Here is a 10,907-nt window from a genome sequence, read left to right as displayed (position 1 = left end):
AAGTAAAATTACTTACATTGTCAAAGTATACATATAACAAAAATGGTGGGACCAACAGCAATAATAATAGTAGTAGTGGAAATGGGATTACCATTAACAGCAACTACAACAACAATATTAATGAGAATAACAATACATTAAAGCAATAGTAGTCGACCAATCTCAACATGACTGAGAAGACACATTACATGCTATGAAAGCCAAAACAAAACAGGAAATATTATTGACATTACATTATACTTTTCACTGGCTGTCCCTCAGGTTGTGGCAGGAGGACACATATTTGGCTGCCAAAATTGCACATTTTGGCTTTTCACCCAATAAATATTTGATTTTTTCTTCCTCTTTTATAGTTTCAAATTCTTTGTACTGAATGATAATTTTGGGAAAGAAAGATTCTCTTAGGTCTGAGTATTTGTCACAGTGTAATAGGAAATGCAGCTCTGTCTCTACCTCTCCCCGGGGGCAGAGTGAGCACAGCCTGTCCTCTCTGGGCAGCCAGGTTTGCCTGTGACGACCGGTCTCTATAGCCAGACTGTGCTCACTGAGTCTGTACCTAGTCAGTGTTTTTCTCAGTTTTCTATCAGTCACAGTGGTCAGATAGTCTGCCACCATGTACTGTCTGTTTAGAGCCAAATAGCATTGAAGTTTACTTAGATTTTTTGTGGTGTCTTTCCAATAGGTGATATATTTTTCGTTTTGCTTTGTGATGATTTGGTTGGGCCAGATTTTCTGAGTGCTGTCCTGAGGCTCTATGAGGTTGGTTTTGGTTAGTGAACTGAGCCTCAGAACCAGCTGGCTGAGGGGACTCTTCTCTTGTTTCATCTCTTGACATAGTAGAGCTGTGTGATGGAATGTTTTGGGGTCACTTGTTTTTAGATGCTTGTAAAATTTGATGGCTCTTTTTTCTATTCGAATAAGGAGGGGGTATTGGCCCAATTCTGCTCTACATGCGTTATTTGGAGTTTTTCTTTGCACTTGCAATACAGTCTTGCAAAACTCTGCATGCAGTATTTCGATTGGATGTTTGTCCCATTTGGTAAATTCAGTATTAGAGAGCGGATCCCATACTTCGCTGCCATATAGAGCAATTGGTTCTATAACTGATTGGAAAATTTTGAGCCAGATTCTAATTGGAATTTCGATTTTAATATTCCTTTTAATGGCATAGAATGCTCTTCTTGCTTTGTCTCTCAGCTCATTCACAGCCATGTGAAAGCTACCTGTGTTGCTGATATTTAGTCCTAGATATGTGTAATTTTTGGTGTGTTCTAATAGAACTGTGTCCAAATCGAATTTATATATTGTCATCCTGATTTCCGGACCTTTTTTGGAATATCATTATATTCAGGTTTTTTAGATTAACGATCTAGATGCTGCTGTAACCCCTCCTTAGTGGGAGACAGTAGCACCAGGTCATCTGCGTACAGCAGACACTTGATTTCAGTGTTGTGTAGGGTGAGACCAGGTGCTGCCGATTCTTCTAATGTTTTTGCCAATTCGTTAATGTAGATGTTAAATAGTGTTGGACTCATTGGGCAGCCCTGTTTCACTCCACGTCCCTGAGAGAAGAAGTCTGTTTGCTTGTTGCCGATTTTAATCGCACATTTGTTTTTAGTGTACATTGATTTAATAACATCATATGTTTTCCCTCCAATACCACTTTCTATTAGTTTGTAAAAAAGACCTTTGTGCCAAATTGAATCAAATGCTTTCTTGAAGTCTACAAAACACGAGTAGATTTTGCCTTTGTTTTGATTTACTTGTTTGTCAATTAGAGTCTGGAGGGTGTAAATGTGGTCTGTTGTACGATAATTTTTTACTAATCCAATCTGGCTTCTGCTTAGGACGTTGAGTTCATCAAGGAAATTATGTAGTCTGCTGTTTATGATACTGCAGAGAATTTTCCCCAAGTTGCTGTTAACGCAAATTCCTCTGTAATTATTTGGGTCAAATTTGTCTCCATTTTTATACATTGGTGTGATCAAACCTTGGTTCCAAATATCGGGGGAAATACCTGCAGTTAGGATAATGTTGAAGAGTTTGAGTATAGCCAATTTGAATTTGTGGTCTGTATATTTGATCATTTCATTTAAAATACCATCAGCACCACAGGCCTTTTTGGGTTGGAGAGTGCAAAGTTTTTCCAATAATTCTTGTTCTGTAATTGGGGTATCCACAGGATTCTGATAGTCTTTGACTGCTGATTCAAGGATTTGTAATTTTTCTTGTATATGTTGTTGTTCTGGGCTCTTAGTTATATTGCTGTAGAGGTTTGCAACGTGATTTCTCCACATATCCCCATTTTGGATAGCCAATTCCTCATTATGAGGTTTGTTTAATTTATTCCAATTCTCCCAGAAGTGGTTTGATTCTATGGATTCCTCAATCACATCTAGCTGATTTCTAATGTGTTGTTCCTTTTTTGTTCTTAGGGTGTGTTTGTATTGCTTCAGTGTTTCCCCATATTGAAGACGTATATTTTTGTTGTCTGGGTCTCTGTGTTTATGATTAGATATATTTCTCAACGACTTTCTTAGATTTTTGCAATCATTATCAAACCATTTTTCATGATCTATTATTTTTGGTTTGCTCTTATGTTTCTTAAGATTAGCCAAGGAGGCTAATTTGTCAAATATAAAGTTTATGTTCCAAACGGCCAAATTTATACCTTCATTGGTGTAGGAGAATGTTAATGCTAAAAAGTTGTCTAGGAGAGATTGTATTTTTTGGCTACTAATTGCTTTTTGGTAGATTTCTGTACTGTTTGCACTCCATCTATAGGTCTGTTTAGTACCATGTAATTTATTGGGCCGTGATGCTTCATGGTTGGGTTCTGCTCTTTTCAGATACACTGTGATTTTACTGTAGTCAGAGAGAGGTGTTAGTGGGCTGACTGTGAAGGCTCTGAGAGACTCTGGGTTAAGGTCTGTGATGAAGTAGTCTACAGTACTGCTGCCAAGGGATGAGCTGTAGGTGTACCTACCAAAAGAGTCCCCTCTTAACCTACCATTGACTATGTACAGACCCAGTGTTCAACAGAGCTTCAGGAACTATACTCCATTTTTGTTTTTCACTTTGTCATAGTTGTTTCTGGGGGGGTATGTGGGGAGGGAAAAGTTGTTGCTTCCCGGTAGGTGTTTGTCCCCATGACTGTTAATAGTGTCTAGTTCTTCTGCTGTTCTAGCATTCAGGTCTCCACAGACCAGCACGTTGCCTTGGGCCTGAAAGTGACTAATCTCCCCCTCGAGAATGGAGAAACTCTCTTCATTGAAGTAGGGTGACTCTGAGGAGGGAATGTATGTGGCACAGAGGAAGACATTTTTATCTGTTAAGATAGCCAGATAAAGAATTATCCTGTTTTGATCATTCGATTGAATTAGTTAGTTCAGATGTATACTATATTAGCATTCCCCCTGAGTCTCTGCCCTGTGTGATTCCTTTTAATTTGGTGGATGGTACGATTATCTCCCTATAACCTAGTGGACAGCAAGTGGAAACATCACCTCTGCACCATGTTTCCTGTAGTACTACAATATCAACATAATCAATTTCTTTAAGGAAGTCTGGGTTTCTGCTCTTTAGCCCAAAAGCAGAGGACTTCAATCCTTGTAAATTCCAACATGCAATGTAAAAAGATTTCATAACTGTTTTTTCTTTACCTTCAAAATGAACACTAACAATCCAACAAGAATTATTAAAATAGGATTTTTCAATTAACGTAAACTCTTATTATGCAAATGTGATTTGTTTATCATTTAAGATAGCATTTGTGTCATACCACTTGGGTGGATGTAGTGTGAGGATGGTGGAGTTCTTGTGCTCCTCTTACCATGACCCTCGGCCTACCACATGTGAGCATAGTAGATTCAGCATTTGTTTGATGTCACTCATTTCGTTGGTGGGGGCTGGGCCAGTTGCTCCTCTCACAGCTTGTGCGTAGCTCTGCCTGCCAGGCTGTGGCTCCTCCAGGTGTGGGTCTGCGGTGGGGGGGAGGGGGGTGGTAGACCTCATCTGGGTGGGTCTGAAGCTGGGCTGGGGTAGTCTGTGCTGCGCTGGCTGTGGTGGGCATTGAGGTTGGTGGTGCTGTGGCAGTGGCTGGGGGGTCCAGGGTGCTGGTCCGGGGTGTTGTCTCGGTGATCTCAGGGGGGGTGGAGTTTGCTCCGCTGTTCCTGGGTGGAGAGGTCGGGCTGCGGTTTAAAGCGACGTCCTTGAGAGTCTTGGTAAGGATGGGGACTATCTCCCTGTACAGGTGAACATGGTCATAGAGACAGTCCAGATCGAGGGTGAGATGGTGGGCCAGGTGTACATTGGGTCGCAGGGCACAGTCCCGGGAGAGGCTGGCATTTATTCTTTGGATTGTGGCAGGGTGGAAGTCCTTCCTCTGTAGAAGGGTTGACACCACGATCCTTGAGTTGGGGAATATTGCACAGGCCTTCTCAATCACTCCCCGTAGTGAAGTCGCCACCCTCTCCTGTTGATCACGCAGGTCGTTGCTTCCGGTGTGTATGATTATGTGGCTTGGCGACCCGAGCTGGACCTTATCAAGCAGCGCCATGGCATTCTGCGTTGTTGGGCACCACACCTTTCTCGTTTTGTGTCTAGGGAAAAGTTTATTCTCCTGAACAAACTTCCCATTTGAGTCCATCAACAGGACGATCTCAGCCAGTGTTTCTTCTGGACTGGAGGGGGTAGAGTGGGGGCTGGTGGGTGTTGGAGCTGGGGTGTGGCTGGTCTGTGCCGGTGCCGCTGTCAGTGGGAGGCTGTTCTGTGGGCTGGGGGAGGCATGCAGCCGGCAGGGCTGGGGAGGCCTGGCTGGTTGAGGTGGGCTCCTCTGCTGTGTGAGGGCAGGTCATAGAGTGGTGATCTAGCTGCTCCTGCAGCCTGTCCTCTGTTCTCTTTCTCTCCTGCAGCTCCTTTCTCAGTTCGTTATTACTGCTCTGCCTGTCTTTTTGGAACTCTCTCACCTCCTTTGTTAGATCAGCCAGCTCTCTCTTGAGTCCGTCTCTCTCTTGCTGAACTTCTTTCAGCTGTGTTGCAAGGCTGCTGTCCTGCTCTGTCCGCACCTTGGTTAGGAGCTCCTCTATGGTGTGGATGTCTGGTTGCTGTTTGCACACACTCTCCCTGAGCAGGACCACCTCCCCCTCCAGTTTGGTGAACTGATCCCTCATGGCACCCATGGGGGTGAGGAGGGCCTGAGCCTGCTCTGCACTGAGGGGGTCGCTCTCCTCCTGGGGCGTGTCCTCCACTATGGTGGGAAGAGAGGTGCTGGATGTGCCTTTTTGGGTGGGAATAGTGGGGGTGAGGGTGGTGCTGGTGGAGTTTGTCTTGTGGGAGGGCATGTCACTGGTGGTGTCCTTCTCTCTCTCTGCTCTCTCCTTAATGGTCTGAAAGTCTGTTTTCAAACAGCCTAAGGTTACCTTGCACCATGACAGTCCCAGTCTTGTAGAGGTTGATTGTTATCATGGTGTTGTCAGGGTCGTCTGTCTCTTTGACTTTCAGCTTCCACCCATTACAGATTCCCTCTTTCTTTATGGATGGGTAGTGAGAGCAGACTGCTGAGCGCCATGCATTTGGCTGGTCAGTGAGAAAGATGAGATTACTCACATCACCGTTTTTGTAGAGGTCTGCGAAAAGGGTTTCTGGCCTCCCCTTTAGTAGTTTCTGTTTAAAAGCTTTCCTCGTTATGTCATTTTTGGCCTATGGAGGGTAGAGAATGGACTCAGCGCTGAGGGGGAGTGGGGACATGGTGCCTGTGGGCTCTGCTACTACTGCTGCTGCTGCTCTGTTCTGCTGCACCATTGCCATGTCAACCAGCTTTGTTTGTCTGCTGCTGTTGCTAGCTAGCTCCTGTTTAGCTCAAAAAACAGCAAAAAGAGTGAAAAATCTTCACACACAAAAACAGAAGATATGTTTAAAGTTAGAGTCTGTGCTTCTTTTTGATTTACTCAGTTTGGTTGTTTGATGTAGTTGTATTAACTCCCTTTGCTAGGTTTGTTCTAGCTCAATTTTCTGGCTGGCTTGTTAGCCTGCTGGCTAGGTTTTTGTTGTGTAGCTAGCTAGCGAGAGCCAAAGTTACTTTTTTTTTCTTCCTATTTTGATTGAATTGAGTTGTTGTTCATCACTTCTTGTCTTTAATTCTTTTTAGATTCGAGTGTTTATCTCATTCTAAAAACAACAAAAAACAGAAATAAATCAGGAGCTCATGTTGAGCATGTCTCTCTCTCTCCACACTCGGTAGTTCTTCTCTCTCTCTATCTCTCTCTCTCTTACACACTCGGTAGTTCTCTCTCTCTATCTCTCTCTCTCACACACTCTGTAGTTCTCTCTCTCTCTCACACTGTAGTTCTTCTCTCTCTATCTCTCTCTCACACACTCGGTAGTTCTCTCTCTCACACTGTAGTTCTTCTCTCTCTCTCTATCTCTCTCTCTCACACGCTCAGTACTTATTCACTCTCTCTCACACACACACTCGGTAGTTCTCTCTCTCACACACACTCGGTAGTTCTTCTCTCTCTCTCTCTCTCTCTCTCTCTCTCTCTCTCTCACACACACACTCAGTAGTTTTCTCTCTCTCTCACACTCGGTAGTTCTCTTTCTCACACACTGTAGTTCTTCTCTCTCTCTCTCACACTCGGTAGTTCTTCTCTCTCTCTCTCTCACTCTGGATAAGAGCGTCTGCTAAATGACGTAAATGTAAATATGAAGAATAATGTGTGTTTTACAGTATTACGTTTTGATCTGGGTTTATATGAAGAATAGTGTGTGTTTTACAGTGTTACGTCTTGATCTGGGTTTATATGAAGAATAATGTGTGTTTTACAGTGTTACGTTTTGATCTGGGTTTATATGAAGAATAATGTGTGTTTTACAGTGTTACGTCTTGATCTGGGTTTATATGAAGAATAATGTGTGTTTTACAGTGTTACGTCTTGATCTGGGTTTATATGAAGAATAATGTGTGTTTTACAGTGTTACGTCTTGATCTGGGTTTATATGAAGAATAATGTGTGTTTTACAGTGTTACGTCTTGATCTGGGTTTATATGAAGAATAATGTGTGTTTTACGTCTTGATCTGGGTTTATATGAAGAATAATGTGTGTTTTACAGTGTTACGTCTTGATCTGGGTTTACATTTACATTTTAGTCATTTAGTAGACACTCTTATCCAGAGCGATTTACAGGAGCAATTAGGGTTAAGTGCCTTGCTCAAGGGCACATCGACAGGTTTTTCACCTAGTCGGCTCGGGGATTAGAACCAGCGACCTTTCGGTTACTGGCACAACGCTCTTACCCACTAAGCTACCTGCCGCCCGTTTATATGAAGAATAATGTATGTTTTAGCTGTTAACCTCCTCCCCATACAGTCCCTTTGGTACTTAAACAGATCCAGATGCCGACCACCTTTAAGCCCCCCTCAAACCCAGACCCAGGGAATGTAGGGTAGTATAGCATGTGGTCGGTTTCACTGCTAGTGCACACTGGCATTCTTATCCCCCCCCTTCTTTTCTAGCCTGTATCTACACTATAAACTATAGTGAAATGCAGGGTATGCAGGGTTTCACTGCTAGTGCACACTGCACGAGGGCATTCTTAGCCCTCACCTCAAACTGAATTGTTACATTTTACTCTATTCACGCCGTTTCACACTGTAATTAATTTTGGATGCAGGCTACCCCGTCTCTATTCCTCATCTCAATCCCTACTTCTCAACAAACATGTGCAACATATTTGTGTATGTTGAGTATGTCTATGAACTGCATAGAAACAAATCCTTGCCTATAGAAGTATTGTTTTTGTAATAATTGTATGGAATTTCGGGAGTTTCAGGTGGTGCAATTACTTTGACTGTTTGAATGAGCAGTCACTGAAAATCTAAACGAAATCTGCACAAATGCTTTTCCTCTTTTAGTTTATCTAACGCAACCGAGCGTAACAAAGCAGGTGCTTCCTGTTAGTGGTGTGTGTGACCTCTGCTGAGCAGTGGGTTAGAGAGAGAGAGCGAGAGAGAGAGAGCGAGAGCGAGAGAGGACCTTGACTTTTGACACTATTGAGACATCCACACAGAAACAGAGAGACAGAGACATAGAGAGAAAATGAGAGAAGGAAAGATAGTGTGAAAGAGAGGAAAGAGTGTGTGAGACATACAATGCAAAGGTGAGAGACTGAACCACAGTGAGCTCGTGTGCTATGGGTGATTATTGTAGGGGTGCTGAGGGTGCTGCAGCACCCCCCCCCACACAAAAGTAGTGCACTGGGCCTTTACTAGTATTAGCAGACCGATAAAGACGTCTGTAGTGCAGGCACAAAGTTTTCAGCATATCCGCTTTGGCAAAAAAGGTAGTTGTATAATTAAGAACAGTATCTTGCAGGATTCAATAGTTGGAATTGTAAGAGTTGTTGCCCTGTCCCTTTATTTGCAATTGTCATTCTAATGGAATCCAGAAAGAACAAAACCCTGTACTCAAACATTTACATAAAAAGGTGCAAAGTTATGGGCAAAGACTCAAAACATCAAATGTAATATTTTTCTTGATCAAATAACATGGAAAACAACCACTTTTTGTGCAGTATTAATGTACCATGCTTACAAACTACTTAATGTAAATGTACATTACTGTACATAGGCTGGTCATCTAGGTTTGTACCTGTAGACTTTCCATCACCATGAAGAAAAACAACGGACACTACATGAATAGAGCACATTGAGACATCAAGAAGTTTGTGATGATGATGATGTGGCTCAGTTGGTAGAGCATGGTGCTTACAATGTTAGGGTTGTCGGTTTGATTCCCACGGGTGACCAGTACAAAAAAGTATTAATCATTTTGCACTCACTGCTCTGGATAAGAGCGTCTACTAAAAAGGAATGAATTAGACCATTTCAGTTTTCACATAGAAATAAGTTGTATTTGAAAAGTATTTCAAGAAATTGGAAAACATATCTCAAGCAAGTATTTTTATATTCCACAGGTATTATCAGATTAACTGTTTTGTACAGATAATTATCAGACTCAAGTTACAGATGCTGGTAAACACTAAAATACATTTAGTTTTAAAAAATTCACAAAAGTGATGCGCTGGGCCTTTACTAGTCCTGTATTAGCGGACTGATATAAACTTCTTCAGCGCAGGCATTCTTTTTTTGTTGCATCCCCACCCCTTCTGCAAAAAACATCACAACACCCCCACCCCCAAACTACTTCCCGCAGCTATGATTGCACATTAATGTCAATGTCAATAGAAATGACGGATTGCCTCTTATCCGCTTGTGCCATAGTTTGTACATCTCAATTGTCAGTAGAAACCACATTTGTTTAAGCAAGTCAGCCATATCAGCTATGTTTTTTTAAAAGGCAGTAAATGAGACTGAATGAACTGTTTCGCTGCCAGACAAGGCTCCGCTGATAGCCAGGTGTAGCAGTGGTAAGATGTTGAGACTACTGTTGAGACAGCTTTATGTAGGCCCTAACAGTTTGTGGGCACCGTTTGTCACCGTTATAGTGCAATTAATGTATTGTTTAGTGTTGTGTTGTGTAGTGGCTTTGCTGGCATGCATCCCACATATTTATTTTTTTGCCCCACCAAGATTTACATGCTAAAATTGCCACTGATTGTGCAACAACTCCGTAGACAGCAAACTCATAGGTGCACTATTTTCCCCCGGCCCTAACACTCAAGTTGTACAGAAGAAGAGTACCTCACCGTAAATTAAGCCTGAGATATTGCCCTAATCCATGATAGGGGAGTAACAGAGACCCAGACAGATGATGAAAGCTACTTACTGTATTAACTTCCATTGTTACAGTGTGTGGGCACGCGCACACCACAGGAGGCCGCTGAGGGGAGAACAGCTCATAATAATGGCTGGAACGGAGCAATGGAATGGCATCAAACACCTGGAAACCATGTGTTTGATGTATTTGTTACCGTTCTACCGATTCCGCTCCAGTCATTAGATAGAGCCCGTTCTTCCCAATTAAGGTTCCATCAACCTCCTGTGACTCACACACACACCATCAGCTGATCTGGTCATGAAGGCCATGAGAAAAGGAGTACAGAACTGTAGAGAGAGAGAAAAAAAATCACATCAACAGCTCACCTCCCTGAAACTCTCACAGCCAACTCCCATCCCAAACCATTAGTGTTGAGCTGAAACTTTCCACTCATGACTGTACTTCTCTTCTGCGTGTTCAGCGGAAAGTCAAGCCTGAAGCACCTCCCTCCCAGAGTCACCCTGTGGTCAGGATTGTATTCAGTAGTGCATGCACACTGTAAAAGAAAAAATGGTAATTATGTGGCAACCAGCTGGAATAGGATTGTGCATGAAATGTGTGTGAAAATGTTGAGCAAACTCACAATCCTATTGCAGCTGGTTACCTTACAATTGTACATTGAATCAATATATATATATTTTTTAAATAGTGCAATGGCAAATGTTTTAAAATGTTGTGCAACAGAAAATGAAAATATGATTTTCTTATTGGACACGTCTAGGTAGTCCCTCACTGTTTCAGTCCTTCTTCTTCCATTTTGGACACGTCCAGGTAGTCCCTCACTGTTTCAGTCCTTTTTCTTCCATTTGGTGCCAAATGAATGCAACTCAGCAGCAGGACTCAGAACAGGAAGAGAATACTGCTGCCTGAGGTTTTGGTGCTCGTGGAATCACGAGTTCTGCGACTGGCTGGCTGGCATCACAAGAGTATTATTAAGCATAACATAAGAGAGTGAATATAATGACTCAGTAATGATCAAGCATCATAGGTAAAGAGAAGTAAAAATATAATAATAATATGCCATTTAGCAGACGCTTTTATCCAAAGCGAATTACAGTCATGCGTGCATACATTTTTGTGTATGGGTGGTCCCGGGGATCGAACCCACTACCTTGGCGTTACAAGCGCCG

The sequence above is a fragment of the Coregonus clupeaformis genome, chromosome 29, assembly GCF_020615455.1.
Source record: "Coregonus clupeaformis isolate EN_2021a chromosome 29, ASM2061545v1, whole genome shotgun sequence".
Taxonomy (NCBI): domain Eukaryota; kingdom Metazoa; phylum Chordata; class Actinopteri; order Salmoniformes; family Salmonidae; genus Coregonus; species Coregonus clupeaformis.
The sequence above is the reverse complement of the archived record's forward strand: the minus strand, read 5'-3'. Positions refer to the sequence as shown.